This window comes from Stegodyphus dumicola, chromosome 5 (assembly GCF_044657685.1).
Source record: "Stegodyphus dumicola isolate Sdum_Otavi_A_Nest chromosome 5, ASM4465768v1".
In the NCBI taxonomy this organism is placed as follows: domain Eukaryota; kingdom Metazoa; phylum Arthropoda; class Arachnida; order Araneae; family Eresidae; genus Stegodyphus; species Stegodyphus dumicola.
In genome coordinates, this window is record NC_140772.1 from 168,730,593 (window position 1) to 168,752,268 (window position 21,676).

Genomic DNA, 21,676 nt, shown 5'->3' on the forward strand with positions numbered 1-21,676 from the left:
GTTAAATTCATGTTTGAATACTTGAATGAATGTGAATTAAGCTATAACTAAGGAAAATAAATCGTTCAAAAACAAAAACTTATTCAGTGTCAAGAAAGTGTAAATTATAATGTATTTAGAAAGATACTGATACTTATTCCTTCCAGATACTGGAAATAAGAGAACAGATTGATTGCTGAAGTCCGGGAAAGGTTGCTGTAAGAAGAGAGAATTAAATAAGTATCTACAGAAATTTGTTCTACCTTTTGTGAGATAACAGGTTTTTTTTTATGTCAACGAGGCTCTTAAAATTTAGATCAGATTTGTGGAAACTTTCCAATAGGTCGTTTCTAGGACCTGCTTCCAAGTTTTCCAAATTCTGGCAGCGGCAAATGTAGGGTTTACATTTATTTTAACTAACATTTATTTTAAGTTTAAACTATCTTTACTGTTAAGCCTTACTTTCCCATGGAATTGCCAATGCCAGAGTATGTAACTTTTAGTAGAACGCGCAAAGGATTCAAATTGTCAGCGGAAGTAATCTGAGTTAAATAGAAGGGAAACGAGTTCGAAAGTGTGTTTCTTGCTGCACGAGCGTGGAGGTGGCTAGTTAGAAATTGAAGAACCACGCGTTTAGGCCTGTGTGCTTGCCTCGGCAGATTGTTAATTTTTCAACGTAATATTCAGAAGTTTGTTGAATTATCAGTGGTATCTTAGAACGCGGTGAGGTTAGTTACGTATAGAGAGCCTCGTAGTTAGTCACTTGTTATTATTCTTTTTTTAGTTTTTTATTTTTATTTTACCGCCGGGTCGGCGTAGTTTGTGAGCGTCAAGAGCACGCATTTGTAATTTCTAAAGTTGAATAAAAAGGGATTTAAACCCTTCTCAAGAATTTGTCTACTTTCCAGTTCTTAGCAGTCACCACTATTGTTGCGTGCAGGTTGGAAGCGCGCAACATTACAAGGGATATCATTAATTATACTTTGCATTATCATTAATTATACTTTGCTTTCCAGAATTTTTTTTGTTTTTTGTATTCTTTTGTGTTCTTTGTTGCTCATTTCACTGATTTTAAGATACTGAAAAGTTTTGAGTGAATTTTTTAGGAAACAAAGTTCTTAACCTCCTTTATACCATTTGAGTTCTTAAGATTTTGCAAAGGGAAGTTGGTTAATTTATTTATTAGGATCATTAATATTTGAATTAAGGGATATTGCTTATTTCATGGTAATTTTGTTATACGTAATAACTTTTTTTATGAAGTTGTTCTGCAGAGTAAAATTCTACGCTGTTTTCAAGTTTAAAGTTTGGTGTTTTTTTCAGCCATTTTCCCGGTACATTTAAAAGCCAGACGAAGGCTGGCAGCTAAGCTGCTAGTATTCCGTAGAAGCTTGATATAAAACTTGTTTTATTAGATTTCCCTCCTTTCCTAACAGCACAAAGTTTCGAGATCTGGACTCATCCATTGGGCTAATAATTGATTTAGCCACTACAGTATTATTACTACTTTCTAATGAGCCTTTTTCTAGATTTCTTCATTTCTTCTATAACCCGTTCTCCCTTTTTGTCCTCCTCACTTAAAAACTAACTTCTAAATCTCTCTTTAAAGAACTACCAGTAGGATTCTTCCTCTTCTGGCCTTCCCTCCGTGCTGTATTCGGTTAGTTATTGGGATGTATACCTGTGCAATCTTTAATGAAGCTCCAACACTTTTACCTGTACATGTCTGTACCTAAATGAAACTGGTTCGTTTTGATGTTATACTAGCGAAACACCAAAAAAAATCTTGATTTAAATGATGATGATTTAAATAATTTAGCTGGTATTTTAAGGATGAGGATTTATACTAACTGCTGATGATTTTTTATTTAAGTTATCGTGATTATATGTTATAGTGATGAAGAATGTGATTAAATGAGTATGATGGTAATAAAACTTTAGGTGATAGTACTTTGTATTCAGGTGATTTTATTATTTGACGACTTCAATGATGATGGTGTATATGATATATAGTTTCGATTGATTAGTATGGAACGATGATGTGATTTGTGTGATGGTGGTTTATTTTATTCTGACGATGGTGATAGAGATACGATGGTTTAAAATGATGATGTGTTTTGTGTGGTGAGGAATATTTAGATGATTTTGATGATGATATAGATTTGGCTAATGACGATTTTATAGCTGATATGATAGTGATTTATAGAATAGTTTAGAGGGTTTCGGCAGTGAAGACGATGGTTATTTATATTTAGATGCAGCGTCGAACAGTTTCTCCCACCTCAGACATGATCTCAGTCTGTGTGCTTGTTTCCCTCGTTTTGGAAGCATCTTTGATAAGCTGGGTTGGCGCTTTTTGCTCTTTGTACATTTAGAAAACATTATCATATTTATTTTTATAACCATGGGTCCAAAGAAGAAGATGATGTCTATTGAATTACAGCGTGAAATCATAGAAAACCATGAGCAAGGTGTGCGAGTAATTGACTTGGCGATGATGTACGGTCGTAGCACATCAATGATATGTACTGTGCTTAAACAAAAGGAGTTGATAAAGGGTATAACGCCATCTAAGGCCGATAAAATAATGTCTAAACTCTGGACCTCTCTCCGTGAATAGATGGAGAAACTACTGATGGGGTGGGTAAGAGAGAAGCAGCTTCAAGGAGGAACCTTAACATAAAGCATCATATGTGAGAAGGCACGAGCAATTTACGGTTATTTGCTAAAGAAGATCCCACACACTTCTAAAAATGAGGAATCGGAAGACTTGTTTAAATCCAGTAGGGCTGGCTTGACATCTTTAGGAAAAGGACCGGAATTCACTCCGTCGTCAGACATGGTGAGGCAGCAAGTTCCGATGTGAAGGCAGCTGAGGTTTACATCAAAATGTTTTCCGAACTGATACTAGCCAAAGGATACATCCCCCCAGCAAGTCTTCAACTGTGACGAGACAGTACCTTTCTGGAAAAGGATGGCGAATAGAACTTACATAACGGCAGAGGAGAAGACGATGCCAGGTCACAAACCCATGAAGGATAGATTAACTCTAGTAATTTGCGCCAATGAGATTGGCGACTGTAAAATCAAGCCTCTGCTAGTATACCATTCGGAAAATCCCAGAGTCTTTAAGTCATATAATATTTCAAAACAAAATCTGCCAGGTATGTGGAGGACAAATCCGAAGGCTTGGGTCACCAGGAAATTCTTTGTGAAGTGGATAAACCTGGTGTTTGGCCCTTCTGTTAAAAAATACCCACAGAAAAACAAAAACAACCTACCCATGTAAGCCCTTCTCTTCCTCGACAATGCCCCTACTCACCCACCAAATCTCGAAGATGATTTACTCTAATAGTTCAAGTTTATAAAAGTTCCCTACCTACCACCCAACACCACTCCTATCCTGCAGACCATGGATCAGCAGGTGATTTCTAATTTTAAGAAATTGTACACCAAGCACATTTTTTGGGGCTGCTTTGAGGTGACGGAGAACACAAACCTTACCCTTCGAGAGTTCTGAAAAGGCCACTTTAAGATCGTCATATGCCTAGGAATTATTGATCAGGCCTGGCTGGGTGTTACAACGAGGACCTTAACCTCTGCATGGAAGAAGCTGTGGCCTGAGGCTGTTGCTGAAAGGGCCTTCGAAGGATTGGAACCCGAAGTGGCATAGGTAGAGGAGCTTGTTTCTCTGGGAAAATCCATGAGTCTGGAGGTGGATGGGAGAGATGTGAACGAACTCGTCGAACAACAGTCTCAGGAGCTGACAACCGAGGAGTTACACGATCTGTATTTGCAGCAGCATACGTTGGGTTAACGAAAAATGAGTTTTGAAGAGGAGCCAGAGGTGCAGGAGGTTATCGCTACAAGAGATATAAAACAGGTCTTGGGAATGTGGGAGAAAGTTGTAGAGTTCGTGGATAAAAATCACCGCGAAAACGTTGCAACTAGTCGTGCATACTGGACACGGAGGAAGAAACAAACCTCCTTGGAAAGTTTTTTTAAATGATCTGCGGGTGGAAATAAGCAGATCATGACGAAAAAAGCGAAGACCAGTGACAAAAATTAAGCTCTTCCGTAGGCACTTCACTTTTTCTTTTAATTATGTTTTTATAGAATATGTATTTGTTATTTATTAATAAATGCTTCTTCTTGTTTTGATTCTTACTTAAAAACACTTAAGAAACAACTGAGGTCGTGTTTTGGGATCTGGAACGGATTAATGGCATTTCGATTAATTTTAATGTGGAAAATTGCTTTGAGATACGAGCAATTTGACATACGAGCAAGGTTACGAAACGATTTAAACACGTATGTCGAGGTACCACTGTACGTAATTATATAATCGTTAGCAAGCAGATAGTAATAAATAATTTTAAAAGTCTGATGCTATCAATATATAAATTATGTTGACTAGTATAATTAATTTAGAATTATACGCCTACATATAATAATATGATGTATGTTACTACAGATACGTATTAATATATACATATATAAGTCTGTGCATATATATGAAATCATAATTCTATTTAAACAAGTTAACAGTTAGAATTACTGAACAACCATGAAAGATTCCCCAAAAATGAAATATGGTGTAACAATGAACACTTAGTTTAGAAATTAGATTCTATTGTATATTGTTGTAAAAGCCATTCTAAGAGTGAAAATTCTTCATTCTGCCTTAATGCGATTTTTTGCGTTTAATGCGTTGTTTCGAGATTTTATGATCCCGAATTATATTGATGTGATATATTAATACTGCATTTGTAGACATACGTTTTCTGAGAAACGAGTCAAGGTGATTGATTTTTTGTAAAAGTTTTGATTTATCCTTATTTTATTGACGTGCACCACCACTGAATTGAGAACGGCTTGTGCTATGCTTCGATGGATGAAAAAGCGTTCGTAAGTAATGAATATTATGAAAGTTTCAGCATATTTAAATGAATAGTATTAAAAGTATATATTTATTAACATATATCAATAGTTTATGGTAAATTTTTCATTATAAATCTCATGATAATTTCATTTCTCATTCTATTGCATTTCTATTGCGGTACATAAATTTTTTGGTATACATATTGTAGATTGCATCAGTTTGGCTGCGCAATTTATTCCTCGGTATGTTACTTGTAGTGTTATTAGAAATTCCATTATTTTTGTATTTTTTCTGCAATTTTTAGTATCTTATTAAGAAATTTATGTTTTATTTCAAGATGTATATGAAGTTGGTTATATCAAATGTTAAATAAACGTTGTGATTCAGGCAATAGCGTTAGCTTTATCCAGATAGATAAATGCATTTCTTAAATACTCAAGATATAAAGACACACTCGGATAGTAGATTTACTGACTTTACGTTTTTTAAGGGTTATATATATTCATTAACGGCGTGTTCAAAACAACCATTGACGGGTAGTCTTGGCGTAATTCGGATTCATACCAAGCTTATCCATTTCTCAGGGCAATAATTTTCGTTATTTTTGCTAAACCATTTACGAAAATATAATTTTCCGAATGCTGAACTCTTATGCATGAAAAGTCAGAAGTTAAGATATTTGTTTTGCAATTTGATGCAAAATTCTTATTATTAAAACACTGATGTATATGTTCTTAATTTAAAACTCTGCCAGTATATAACATTATATAACATTATTGTGTTATCACCATTTATAGATGTCGCTTGCTGCACAGCCTGCTGAATACATTTTACTTTCTAGCTATCTACAATTACATCATGTTGTTTCGGTATGAACAGGGGCGAAGTATTCATTACTTAGATACATTTAAAGATAATTAATTAAATTTTTCTGATTTTGATATCTATATTATATAGACAGGATTACTGATAAAAAATTTCAGAAAATAGTAAATGAAGAAGTAAATAGAAAAATTTCGTTCAGGTATTGTGAGATGCTAATATAAACTTCATACATTTTACTAGAGGGCTGTTGCCAAAGCAAAATCTTTACTATACATGTCTACGAGCTCTATGTATACAGTGTGTTGCTCAAAGTAAACTTCCTGCACTGTGAAGAGTACTACGTGTATGTCTTGATGCGTTCATGAGAAGCTTGTTCCCTCGTATACGCTCTGCCTCTTCGAACAAAAATTGTCCGTAAACTGCAGCGTCTTGAGTTGTTTATATAGGTTCTTGAGCTGTTCTGGTATTTCCTGTCGATTCTGACGATGACGCGGAGAGTCTTATATCCTTCGTTTACTTGCTACTTCTTCTATTCATCGCGCATGGTCTGTTGACGTTCCACTTGCCTAATGGGCCTCCGTTTCCCTTCTGCTTCCCTTTCCGGAGCACGCAGTGTTTCTTGGTTTTCTGAATGTCTTTTGTGTTTTCTACTAGTTTCTGATACAGTTTGAGCACGCGAAGTTTCTTGAGTTGCTGCTTGTCTGCTGGAACTCCTATTCGTTTCTTCTTCAGTTTCTTGAATGCGTAAGCTGTCTTGTCACTATGCTTGCCTGCTGAGTTTCTAGTTGTGTCTTCATTCATTGAAGCTCGCAAATTTTATTGTACTTGCCTGTTGAGTCTCCTAGTGTTTTTTACTTCATTTTTCTGTAGCTCGCTGTACCATTTGTGCTCTCTTCTTGCGTTGAGACATTTTAGTAAATTGGAAAAAAAAATTATTTAACTGTAGTAAAGTAACATTGCATCTAAAATACGTTAAATATCTACAGATGTTTAAACTTCTACTCAGAAAGTAAGTATACAATAAAAGAAATTAAATTTTTATAAATAAATTTAGAATAGCATAAAATGCATAGAAACATTTCATTATGAAGAAAATGTATTCATTCTTTCCAAGCAACCAGCGATTCGTAAATACATTTTTCTTGCCAACTCAGGAAACAAAGACCTTTGACACTTCAGGTAATACATTGGAAGTTATGATTTAAATTTATTTCAATATAACAAATTTTCAAAATCTCAATAAAGGAATTAACGTAGCGATAGCATATCGTGTCACGTATCCAAAGGTGAAACATAAAAGTTGCCAAAAGCAGCTATTCATTTAAAATACTGATATTAACGAAAGATTTTCGACATACAATGACGTTATATGGAATCACGTGCTTTCTTCAACTTCAGAATATAACCGTAAATAATAATAACAATAAGTTTCACGTTTGGCAATACTATTCCCCCATAGCACAAAACATCCTCAGGATGTCCTATTTAAGTCGCAATATCCCGGGACATACTTAGAATGTCCTAAGGATGTTGATTCTCAGATGTCCTGAGAAGATCGTAATTTAACATCCTGAGGATGTCTTATTTAAGTCGCTATGTCCCGGGATATGACAGGATGTCCTGAAGATGTTGATTCTCAGATGTCCTGAGGAGTTCACCAATTTCACATCCTGAGGACATTCATTCTGCATTGTCCGGAGGACTTTCGTTGTCAAACATTTTGAGGATATTTGTTCTTAAATTTACCAGTTTTAATTTTTGGACACTGCACATCTGAAACTTGCACATTATTTTATTTTTCATATGTATTTTACTAAGTTGTTTCTAAATGCTGTACATTAAAAATATTGATATGATTGATGATTTATTCTTGTTATATTGTTATTAATTTTAACTGCTAGTTTTTTCTGACGTTTTTAAAAATTTATTTAGTCATGGAAAAGATTTTTTTCAATGGATTAGCATTTTCTAGAATATTTGCAAAATTCTAAATAACATATATTTTTTTTATAAAAAATATTTAATTACGGAAACGAATTTTTTTTAAAATTTGGGTATAGAGACATTAGGTATTTTTTTGGAAGCAGGAAACATGAAAAATTAGCAACTGCCTTCGCCTGGAATCGAAGGACGGACCTCTGGAATACCGGCCCAGTGTGCAGAACCACTACACCACGAAGACACGCTAGGTGTGGTGGTGGTGTATTTAATTATGGCAAAGCACACTAGGGCTATCTGCCTAAGGGGAGGGATGTCTTCGTGGAGGGACTGGCCGTGGACTAAGGGAAACTGGCTCGTATACACGTTACACGTGGGGAAAACCACGAAAACACCCATGCAGCCAGCCCGTTCGCGGGATACGAACCTCGGATCGCACTACCAGTGTTCAGCGACTTTACCGCTCGGCCGCTGGTGGGCCGAAGACACGCTAGGAAAGCGGGAGAAATACCTTATATTACTTCTCTTTTTAAAGGCCGACTTTTTTTTTAAGGGGATCCAATCACTAAATCCTGGGTGTGGATATACCTCATCCAACACCTTTTTCATTCGGGCGCCACTGTAGAGACATTAGGATTTTTTGGGGAAGCCGTAGAGATGAAAAATTAGCAACCGCCTTCGCCGTGAATCGAACCACGGACCTCTGAAATACCGGTCCAGCGTTCAGAACTATTACACCACGAAGGCACGCTATGAAAGCGGGAGAAATACCTCATAAGGAAAATTTTTTTCCTCTAATTACAGGACAGAAAATGTTTTTCAATCGCGCGATCCGTTATTGATATTGAATTACAGTCGTGCGATAATTTCGCAGTAAAGATACATCTCTGATGACTATCCAAGATTCTAGAAACTTTGGTCTTATATAGAGATGGTCGTCTTATAGAAATAATGCTTAATATCAATATTTATTGATAATCTCAGAACTATTGGTCACTTTCAGAAGTGGTCGTTTGAGAGGCGATATTCTATATATTTATTAACTGATACTCTCAGATTCCAAAATTTGTTTATATTCTCAGAAATATTGGACGGAAGGTGGTCGTCCCATACATGCAAAATTTTACATTTCATTAAAAATGAATTTGGCATTATTTAGCTATTTCCCTATGAATTATTTAATTAGATAAAGAAAAAAATTAGGAAATAGTACTGTTTATTACGGAATAATGTAGGAAGTTCTACAGAACTATATTCTTTCGCGTCATTGCACATTGTATCCGGCAAACTACTAGGTCCTCGTATTCTTCCGCAAATCCGTAAACATCTGTCTGATTTGAAACGAAATCCAAAATGGCTGCGCCATGAGGTTAACTTGTATGGTTATTTTTTGTTGCATGAAAGGTAAGTTCAGTTGCAATACTTGTATGTTTACTTTTTTTGCTTTTCGAATTTATGTCATTTTGACAGTTAAATGTTTCACAGCTTTATGAATTGTTACCATTCTGTCGTGAATTACGTGTATCTCAATGGCTGGCTGTCTTTTCAAATATCTAATTTGCCCTGCTATCCAAATGTTTATGACTGAATTTTTTTAGTCAAGTTTATGCATTCAGTTTCAAAATAATATGTGTGATCAGATTGCTTATTATTTTATTGCAGCAATAAATTTATGTTAAATAGTTTGAACAATTGTATAAAAATAAGAGTTTGCATTGTTTTGTCCAAAATATGTATGGTTGAAACGTTATCTTAATCTAGTTTGTAATTCAAGTTTTTTTGGGGGAACTGTTCTGTTATTGGGACCAGAATCGGAAATGTATGAACCTGTGTTCGTAAGTATGTGCATAGATGTGTATATGTAGACACACAAACATACAAATATACAAGCATACATAAATACAATTCTGAACCCGATCCTGATAACAGAACAGTACCTTTTTTTAATCTTTTTTGAATATTTTATAAAAGGATTAAGCATTTTTCAAACTGCATATCATTTTAAGATTCGACTTGCAGGAAGACAAACATGGTCATTCAATCAAATGCTTATGATTGCTTTTAACATTTTCTCATAAATATTGTTTGCATTTTTATTGTATTTTAGATACTTTAGTTATGTAAAGTGAACGTGAGAATATTATTAGGAAAGCTGAAGAATATGAATAGCTACCATAATACATGTATTTTTTCATCGAGCCCATTGTTTTAGAAACCAATGCACCATTATTATATGCTGGCTTATTTCATAGTTATATGCAGTTTAATTTTATGTTCATGTTACTGTAGTATTGTCATTATAATAAAAGTATTTATAATTTTTGTTGAATCTTGCAAGTTACCTAACATTCAGAATTATTACTACCGAATTTTACTGATAGGTTTTTTCGAGTTGACATAATCTGTCTGATAAATAAAATAAACTGGTGTTTAAATTATATGCATTTCTCTTAATGTTTCATTGAAAGTGAGATGGAAATATAAATGCTATCCAGAAAAGTGAATTCTTTTTGCAGGAAATAACAAACTGTACTAATGTTTAATGATTAATGTTTATATCATTTTAGAAATGTCAATATTAAAGTTTCTCCCCCTTCTCTTCTTTGATTTTGAAATAATTTATAATAAAATAATATATGCATAAGTGTAATTAATGTAAAGTGTCATTCAATAATATAATTTATTTTTACTGATATTTTATTTCTTATCTGGGTTTTCTTTTGGTGTTAGAAGGAGGAAAAGAGGTTGATCTTTACATTATGGTAACTTGGCGTTTTTTTGGCGAAACTTTGGCGACCAACTCTCCTACAGCAACCCTATATTTTTTTGTCCCGCCGCCATTTTGTCTTCACGAAGTAAAGACATGTTTCTTTTCTTTTTATCTACTGAACACTTCTTCCAACAATCTACTAGCCAAATTACACTTATGCTAGAAATTTTATCTAACAAAACTGCTTAATCATGACAAATATTCACTGCAAAATTGGGAAAAAGTGCACAATACCATACTCCTTACGCGTTTTTCAAAATAACACATACACATAAACCATGTACACGCCGACTTATTTTTACTTAAAAAAAAAATCCCAGAATTGCACAAAAATGGCATTGCGCACACTCTTCACTATATCCATGTACACTGCTTTTTTCTCATAAATTAGAAAAATTTCACGAAAATACATGACAATTTTCTCAATCTTTAAACCTGGTAAAAAGAACATATATGAAATTACCTGATTGCGAAAAAGTATTTACCCTTTGCAAATGTGAACATTTCCACATATAAGATAAATAAAATATCCAAAAACTTTTACCTCTAAATCATCTATTACATTATACACGTCACCAACGAATTCATACCGCAACCATTACAAATACTTAGTGTCAGATATTTAAATTATCTCCATGCACGTTTACTTCAACTAAAACGTATACCAAATTCCTACAAACATAAAATTCACAAAATAACTATCATTTAATTAAAATATAATTACATTCAAAAACACTAGTTAAAATATAAATGAGCACATACATTAAATTAATACATACATAAATACCCATTTCGAACTCACTTTAGTTACGGCCATGGGATCCAAAAATTCACGAACACTGTTTCACACAACACAGAATAAAGCCAAATACAAAATTTCCAAATATTTTCCCGATTTCCCCCCTTTTCCGATTAAAGAACCGTAATTCGTCCATTAATATCACATGACATATCCCATGATCTCTCATTTCCCTCACACAAAATAATGCGTAATCGGAACTGAGTACTGCTCACATTATTACCAAAGGCCCAGGTAGTAAACCTTTATCGCCTCCAAAATGTCGCCAAACTACCAGTTACCATATTGTAAAGATCAACCGGAAAAGACTGTAATGTTTTAATTAAGGAAATAATTAAAACGTTACAGTCTTTTAAATAAGACAGTTACAGTAATGTTTATTGAAGCAATCAGTACTGTGTGATTGCCAGTGATTGAATAATGTTAAAATGCATTGTTCATAAGGAAATTTGCTTATCTTTGTGTTATAGATTTTATTTTGACACAAGCTGAAATTTGAATTATTGGAAGCAGTTTGAAAACCCGAATTATTTCCTGAATCATTAATCAGGCCAATATATAACATACAAATTTTCATACAAAATTATTTCTTTGAGCATATTATAAAGAGCTCATTTAATTTTATTATTTGTACAAATTTTAGACAAAAGTAGCATGTAACAGTTAAAGATTTATTGAAGCCTACTTGTTACTTGTGGTAACAAAGAAGTGTGAAAGATATTGCCACATTAGCGAACATGACGATCATTGATGCTTAGTTTAGTAATTTAATAATATATTGAGAAATGCTGGAAACTTTCAGAAGTAGACATTTCGGAAATGATGGGCTTGATAAGAAATTTACATGGTTTTATTATTTATTCTTTAGTTAAGAATGGATTTTAGATGTTCATGTGAAAGAATTCTGTTTAATTATATGTGAAAGAATTGTTAAAGTTTGGCATTTAAAAAAATGAATAAATAATATGCAATTATCTTTTTATTATACATATATTACTATATATTTCTAATGCGCTATGTAAATGTCAGTGCTAAACAATTGAGATACTATTGTCAGGGCAATCTTTTCTTATACATGAAAAATTCTGATACTTTCTTATCATCTGCCCTCACAGCTTCAGCTTATGCTAAAACAACAAGAGTATGCACACGATAATAGCAAACTATGAATATGCATACCACACACATGTATTTACATGCTTTATATTTAATCTTTATTTCTGAATAGTATTCCATTGGATGAAAAATATGTGAATATTGACCCAATGTGTATATTTTTGTGTGTGTGCATCGTAAAATTTCTTGTTTCTTATAAAGTGCTCATTTGAATTACTACTTGTGAACAGAGCAGTAGATATGAACCATAAACTAACCATTTTGCCAATTTTCACAGCTTTGCAGATAGTCAGAAAGCACCAAAATTTGTAATAATGTTAAGTTTAAATGATGTTCTATACTTTTGTGTTAATTTTTCTATTCTATTAATTCTATTACTGTGTTATCAAACTTTCTGCAGGAATTTCAACTGGTTAAGATGTTATTACCATGTGGAGAAGAATTTGGTTTTCAAGCTAGAAAAAATTGCAGCTGAAGGATTTTGTAGAAGGTCAGTCAAACTGGTTTTAGTTAATTATAATTTAATTTTGGGTGAAGAATTCTCAAATTTATTTATCATAAGTGTCTAAAGGTCTTCTAAATTAAATTCTGCTTGTTTTTGAAATTTTTCATGACATTCATTCTTTGATTATTATTATTATTTTTTTTTAATTTACTAACTCATATTCAGGCACATAATGTTGCATTTAATGCCATACCTTAAATATTGTAAAATGTTAAAATAATACATTTCACTTAAAAATGTGGTTGTGACAGTAAATTTTCTGTTACATTTAATCATATCTATAAACATTGCTATACAACATTTTTCAATAATCTGTATATTATTTTGTGCATTTCTTTTACATCCAAGATCTGGCATTATGACTTGCTTTTCAAACTGATAACATGGTGTAATAATGTAATCTAATGGTTAAAGTTTACTATGGAACGGGCCAAATTTAATAAATTATTCTTTGATAGAAATTTATTCATGTGTTCAGTGTGTCTCATCTCTTTAAATTGCTAAAGTAAATTTTATGTACTTGCATTTAGGAATTTTGACTGTATCAGAGTAATTTTGTTTCAGTTATTATAACATGCAAGGGGGAAAATCCATTCATAGCTCCGCATTTAAAATTAGTTAATTAAAGTCCTTAATAAAGAGGGATGTTTTGTTGTTTTAAATGTCGATAGAGTTTAATTCAAAAATATGCCACATTAAGGGTTACTTTTTAAGCTAATTTAAAATTTTCATTACTTTAACGTGTCCAATAATTGTTATTTTAACTCCGATATTGTAATAATATCAAAATTCCTTACTTTTTGATAGGTAATCCAAATGTAAAGCAAGAAAAGAAAAAATTAAAATCTAGAAGTATATTTATTTCATACCTCTAACAAATAAAAACAACACAAGCACTTTTTACTGTCTATCTGCATAGTGTGGCATGTCCCGTAAGACTGAGATTTGTATGGTCAAATCCATGTTTCAGTTAAAGGAAAATGCATGCACAGTCTTCTGATTTTCCCTTCAATTAAGGATTCTGTATATACTAGCATAAGAAATATAATAGTTAATGCAGTGTTATACATCAATATTTATAGACAATTATTGTGGCTATGTTTGTTATAATTTTGTTCACTGTAATGAATGGAGTGCCTAAACCATCATGCTGTGTAAACAAAACTCAAATCTTCATCTCTGCATACTGCTCCACTAGTGTTTAAACCACTGAAATGGTGATTATGGTAGAACATCTTTGGTAAAAATTTACTCTGCTGTAACCCTTAGCGAATCGTTTCTTTTCTTTTCTTTTTTTTTTTTTTTTATATATCAAGATCGTCACCTGAGAGGATCGGCACCAATTTCAAGGTGGCCGCTACACAAAACCAAAATAAGAAGTCAAAGACATACACAAACTCTGTGTCCATGTACACATCGACCTATTAAAACAGAGAACTGCACAAACTGGGCATTGTGCACTGCCTTAACTTTGTCCATGTACACATTGATCTATTTTCACTTTAAGAAAATCAGAAAGTTAAAAATATAGTTACCAGAAAAAATTCGCCACTGTCTTAACACACAGACAACCAAAAATACACAAACAGAGAGGAGTAAGTTACCAAAAATACATATTTCCTAACATAAAAACATTAAACAACAAATCTTCTAACAAAAATTAACACACAGAGACAAAAAAATAAATGAAACGTCATTTTTTTAACATACCTTTTTATAATAAATAGCATGTTCAAAATACAAGACCATACCACTTCCGTGCAACCAAACACAGCAATTGAAGAGAATGGTAAGAACCAAAAACCTGGGACCGTACAAAAGGTTTACTATTAAAAAAAGTAGCCCAAAACTAAATTTATCACAGCACGTTGGCAATATTTGCAGAAATAACTCCTTTTTATTGACAAAAAAAGTTTTTTTTTTTTTTTTTTTTTTTTTTCTCAAAGGCTACTTTTGCCAACATTATCAACATTAGGGTTACCGAAAAACTTATTTGACGCAATGGGCTTCCACATTTCACAAACAACCAATACCACTTTGCGATTTTTTTTCAGACAGAAACCAAGGTGTACCATACAGTAAAGATTAGTCACATCTTCATTTACTACTGTTACAAGTACTTCTTTGGTAAATTTCTGCGGTTAAATTCAAAAGTTTAAAATTGCATTAACATGATCAGATTCAGAGTCATAGCTAGGGTTTTCAGCGCTCGGGGACAACTGAAAATTTCGCGCCCCCTACTGCTTGCCAAGGATGGAAAACATTTAATTCTAAAATGTTCTAACATCAGTTTGGCACCCCTTGGATTCTGCACCCAAGGACAGATGCCCCCCTTGCCCCCCCTCTAGCTACGCCCCTGATCAGATTTTATTTTCTGCACATAGCTAACAATTACTTATATGTTGTCAGATAAATGTTACCAGATGCAGTTAATTATTTTTTACTTGCCAATCTCATGAGACAAGTTTTTTTTGCTCCTGCAAGACTTTACTTTGTGTTGCAAAATAAATTCATTCTCACTCTTTTTGGACTTGCCTACACATTAAATTTAAAATAGTTTTATGAATAGGTAAGATGTGATTATCATAATTTTGTTTCTCTCTTTATCTTGGCAACTTTATATGTTGATTCAGTATCCAGGTTACCTACCAGTGGCTGATTGATAAAACTGCTCATATGTTCAGCTGGTGGTTTGAGTTTATTTTCTGACATAAAAAATTTTAAAAGGCATCCCCCATGTTTATTTTGCTATAATCGAAAAATCAAATAATTGCTACTCTGTTTATAGGTACTAAATGTTAAAATATTTTAAATGCTTCCTTTAATTTGCATTCTAATAGTCATTTGTTTAAATTTAATTATGAATTACTATATTCACATATAGTAATTGTGAGTGTTTTTTTATTTTAGGTGCTGTGAAAGGCAATGACAGAGATCCAATTTATCAAGAGTTCTTATATACATAAGAATACATGGATATAACATTGTTTTTCATGAATTCAAATAAAATGTGATAAATTGGATTAATAAAAACTATTTTGAATTTTGAAAAGTGTTTTTCCTCTGTTAATCATAATATAGTGCCATAAATTTCTGAATGTGTTTATTTTTCATCCAAATAAATAGCTTTACAAAAATTTGTCATATTAATAGATATTGCATAATTTAGCATTATTATAAATATTTATTATAGCAGATTTAGCTGAACTACTTTTTTAGTCTCTTTGCAGATGAAGTCACAAAGGTAAGTGGTTAAATATTTTTCTGTATTCCCCATTAAGTAATTTTATCTGGTAAATTACCATTACTTATATACTACAGGTGAAAGAATAAGCTTTCCTTAAGGAAAGCTTATTCTTTCACCAAATGGATTTAAATTGCATCTTTAAAGATGCAATTTAAATCCATAAATGCAAATTTAAATCCAAAGATGCAAAAATTTGCAGATATTTCAAAAAATTAGTATACATAAAAAGTTCTTAAATTGCCACATATGCAAAACTGAAAATGTTATATATGAAATAGTTCAGAAATATAAATATTTTCACTATTTTTTAACTATAATTCACTGCATTTGTTATATATAATCACAGTTTAAGGTAGCAGTGCTTTTCTCACTGTGATTTCTCATGTATTTTGATTCATAAATACACGTACATAAATCCACGTATTTTGATTTCTCTTTTGAGACAGAATAAAAAATGAACTAAACATTCTCGTTGACATTGAGAGTTGAATAAAAGCTCACCTCAAAATAAAATGAATTAATAAATTTATGGAAAATTTTACATTGCATATATTGAGCAGAAAGAGTATATACTTAATGGAATTAATAATTGGTAGAGTTGATAGCAGAATAAAATGCCTTAATTGCATGGTAAACAGTAGATCTTTTGAAGTTTTTCTATGTTGCGTAAAATGCAGATTTAAATTTTTGATATTGATTGTCATATAAATGGCAATTACTGTTTTATTTTGCTCTGAAATGAATGGTTAGTAATAAAATTCTGGATGAGACAACCTTTAACATGCGCTAGAATTTACAAAGTTTAATTTGGTGCTGATTTCAACGGGTAAATTTCATTTTACTGAATTTTGCGTAAAATAACACCAATGAACCATTGCAAATTATTTTCAGAACTTCTTTTTTTAATCTAAAAGGGCTATTAGTTTTGAAATGTGACTTCATATCGTCAGTCGTAAACTTGTTTCGCTTTTCATTCAAAAAATTTAACATATTTACCTTTAAAATCTAATATATTATTGACTAACAAGCCAAGCTATTTAAAAGCATTACACACAGTTCTTAAGAATGCTTTTTTTAAATTTTTAATCTGATTGATTTAAAATGCATTTAATTCATGATGTATCTAATTGAAAACATTTTAATATTTCTACATAATTACATGATATATTTCTTCATTTTTCAAATATATAGAAGACATATAACTTTCTGGTGTCAGTATCTTATAAAATGTTTTGCTATTTCCACTGCCCCATCTGTATTGATAATCTATGCATTCATAAACTTTTAGCCTCTTTGCGTGACTGCTAAAATCTGAGGCCTTTCAGATTTTTTTTTTTTTTAATTGTGTGAGCAGAAAAATAGAATTTTAGAAGAGCTTCTTGAGTTACCTTTTGAATGATATAAAGAATTGTTAACATAATGTCAAATTTTTACAACTAAATATTAAATATATAAAAAAGCCTGCAGCATTCTCATGTTACGAAAACATATTTATTTATTCTGAGGCTAGGAATTGATTTAGTTTTAAAAATACAATTTATTCCTTTTAACAATTTCCCAACAGTGTCATCAAAACACTATAAATCCACAGAGGCAAAAATCCACAGATATTTATATTGTTGATTCCTGTGTACAATATTCAATTTCCTTTAAAAACATTAAGCTTCATTTAAATAAAAGGAAATTAAATTCAGGCATTTTTATTACCTTTCAAGCTTTTATTGTATTTTTAAATAATCTTTTTGTCACAGTTGCGCAAGTTTTCCTCGGCGTCATTAGGAGCCTTAGGTCGAAGACATTTAAGAATCATTGCTGTAAATAATGATCATATGATAAATTGCAATACATATGAAGGAAAGGAAAGTATACATATGAAGGAATAGGAAGTGTGCCATTTATAAAGCTTAAATTTTGCTAGATTTGCAGGTTTATCGCGCTCGCATTTTACGTGCTTCTTAAGAATCTCTGGAAATAAAATGGGAACTTTCCATGACTTGTTGCCAATCTAATTGGAGAAAAAATTTATTCTTTATAGGGATACTTGCGGGAGGTAACCGTCGAGCAATCTTCTTGTATCTGCCTCGTCCCATCCTGTTTGTTATTTTATTAAAAGTTGTTTGGAAATTATTTCCCTCATTGCAAGGTTTGATTTGAGATGATAGATGTCAATCAGACCTTATAATATAGCATCTTGAGCTGCTGGTGCCAGCAACTTTATTTCCTTTTATACCTGTATATCCTCATAATGGAATTTAGGCTAATAAAACGAATATTCATTTCCATATTTATTGTTTTTTAAAGATTTTGAATAAGTAAAGATATTTTACAACATAGAGCGTTTAGAAATCTTTGACAATCTGTAAAAATGTTCGCAAACTGTAACTTACTACTTTTGACAAAAAACGTATAAGTAATCATATATTAAATTAATTAATTCAAACATATGAACATATATATTTAATGAAATAAAAATATTTCAGCGCAAATAATTATCGACGTGTATTTGAAGAAGAAGAAGGAGAAGCAGAAATATACTACAGCGAACAATTACTAGAAGAATTGGATCCCCAGTGTTTAAGATTGCAATACGTGTCGGAGACGTAAGTCTTTTCGGAAAAAATAATAAAACAAAACATAATGTTTCAGGTCCAGTTTAATTATACATTTAATAATTTTTTGACAAAAACGCTGGTCTGGAAAATAATACGTTTTCAGATTTATAATGCTTAAAGTTTTTTTCATTCCTTCATTACACAAATAGATTATAAATGTTTAAAATGGAAAATTACATTGTGAAGAATTCATATTTACTGTAATGCCTTTTGATTATAAGGAAACTTTATTGCATTAACTAATGAAATGTCTAAACAGAAAGCTAATATACAAAATACACGTGTTTATACGGCCAGTTTGTAAAATTTGTGAATGAGAAGTAAATGTCAAATAGTTGATATAATTAGAGTAACAAAGACAAAAAGACTTTATGTTTATAAATAATATGCATATATATATATATATATATATGTGTGTGTAAAACAAATTAAGTAAACACTGAAATCCATCCCATACTCTATTCGGAACAAATCTAATATAAATTGTTCTCCTCACCTCTTTCTGTTAGACTATATATTTCTAGATTTACAGAGATTTATGATATTATTTAGCTCGAGTTTTGACAATGTACTCATCAAACATAATAAAAATTTCGAGATTCTAACTTTTCATTGCAATTATTGTTTTTAATATGTAATATTAAATGATTTTGAATTAATAGCAAATTAAAAAAAAAATTAATTAATTAAAATATATGTTTATGTAGATATATATATCCCCATCACATGATTTTTACATAAAGATGATGACTTAGCTAAGTGGGAATATAAAATTTCCTGAATCAAATATTTCTCTTACTAAACCACAATATTGTCGAACTATGCACATTTTTTCTATCTCTGTCACCGCTGACACGGCGTCGTACTACTTTATTCCTATTCCAACAATATGAGAAATATAAATATTCTAGAAATAGGTAAGTTTGGAATTTCAAATGAACTGGGGCCGCAAATGTGAATTGAAATAAATCTGAATATTTTATCTTATTCATCTGCCAAATTTGCTCTGTATTATAGATCAACATGTGCGATCAGAATTCCTAACATTAATTCACACATACACACATATACATATATATCTATATATATATATACGTTTATTGTATATATGTTACGGTGAAACACCGAAATCTGGAGAATGTCGACTTTCACCGGTGAATGTCAACATTCACATAGTCGCTTGTTGTATGTCCGAAATATTTTCAAATACTCTTATTTCTGACTTACACCGGTAAATGTCGACATTCACCATCTTCTAATGGTATATATATATATACATATAATCGTTTATTGCAATGCACTGTCGGAGACGCTTTCCTGGCGCCATAGTGACGAGAGACAACACAAGAAAAATAGGGTACGAACAGTGTAAAGATATTTGTTTGTTATTCTTAGCGCGGCGGAAACTAAGAAATAAGAACAAAAACATTGGATCGTCATCAAAAAAAGTATTCGAAAGTTCCTTCGGGAAGTATCCTAGACATGGGTTTGGTAGGGGTAGTCCAGTGCATTGTTCAGCAAGATCACGAGACCTCACTTGCATTATCACTTCCTCTAGGGTACGTCAAAACATTAGTGCACGAAACCCCCGTTAGAACTCCAACAGGAACTTGTGGCACATATCGTGTCAGCTGCTGGGAAAGTCCTGGGGTTGCACGGTATTTTCCAGAACATCTTATGTTCGATGTGCGAGAGATGTGATACCTGCATCAGGGTTCAGGTCGTAATTTCGAAGAATTTCATTGAGGTCCATAAGTGTCTAATTTTGTTCCTATTTTTTAATTTCTCTTGTGCTAAGCATAACTGGTGTCCGTTCTTTCTTGTGTTTCGTGTTGTTTGTACCGACCAGGAAAGTGTTTTCGGTCATGTTTTGCCATTTCATTTTTCGTCGTCGTCGTCTCTCTCATATATGTGCATAATTACCTATGACTCAAGTGTTACTACTATATCATGAAATTTACAAACATAGTGTTTAAAATGCTACATATCCCCATCCGAAAATATCTTTTTTTTTCTCTTGCCCTTCAAATAAGAAATGTGTGTCCTTCATTGTATAACCTCCTGGAACTTTAATTCTTCTTTTTTCGAGGACTATGGAGAAAATATTTCAGTATAGGCAGCTGTCAATATTCTAACATTACATTTTAAAAGCCATTAAAGTGTAGCCGAAACGCTCAGAAAGGCTTAATTCGCTTAGGATTTAGGAAATACATTTTGTAAGACTTCGCAAATTTTCTTTCAATAAATTTAATGGAACAGACAAAAGAAATTACAGGGAACAATAAATATAGGAGAAAACAGATATACCTTTTCGTAATTTATTCTGCTTTGTTTGATTTCTTTCATTCTTCCTGTATTAATAATTAAAACTTTAAGAATGCAACTGAAGAATGAGAATAAAATTTTCAATTGAAAACGAATGGTCGCAACAATCCTAGTGCTCCTCTGCTGTACCACGAAATAGACCAGCAATATATTCCGAATTTGGAATAACGAGAAAAAATTTGAAACCGTTGCAGCCAGCGATGCAAAGAGATTGATCTGACAGGAAGATGACTTAAATGAGGAAACTCGGAGATAATTTAATGAGGTGTCAGGTTACCTCTACTGGGATAATAATAAGAAAAGGTTAAAATACAAAATACGTAAGTAAAGTATACAAAAATTGAAGAAATTTAATATATCTGGCATGCGTAAGAAATAGTAATTGATTCAAAAATGTAAATGAATCCAAAGCTTTCAAACTTATACTCGTTTAAATACAGATTTTGCTGATTCAGAAAGTACGTTACTTGTATATCTTCTAAAATGCTTTTTCCATCCTTTGTTTGTAGTTGTTTCATTTTTCATTTCAGTTTCATTTTTTCCTCCTATTTTGCAATTTTCGCCATTCTTTCCCTCTGCTTTTAAGCCACCTGTTTATTAGTACTATTATTTCTATTACAACTTATGTAAAAATTAAGTAAGGAAAAGTAAGGCAGTAAACCTTTGCAACTTATTACG

General features: G+C 32.1%; 1 long non-coding RNA gene across 1 annotated transcript; it reads left to right on the forward strand.

The window, feature by feature from the left end:
* Nucleotides 1-8,953: 8,953 nt before the first annotated feature.
* On the forward strand, nt 8,954-15,860 carry LOC146997326 (uncharacterized). The gene is made up of 3 exons (XR_015041335.1): nt 8,954-9,028; nt 12,710-12,799; nt 15,725-15,860. It is a non-coding gene; the product is annotated as an uncharacterized LOC146997326 (long non-coding RNA).
* The last annotated feature ends 5,816 nt before the right edge of the window (nt 15,861-21,676 follow it).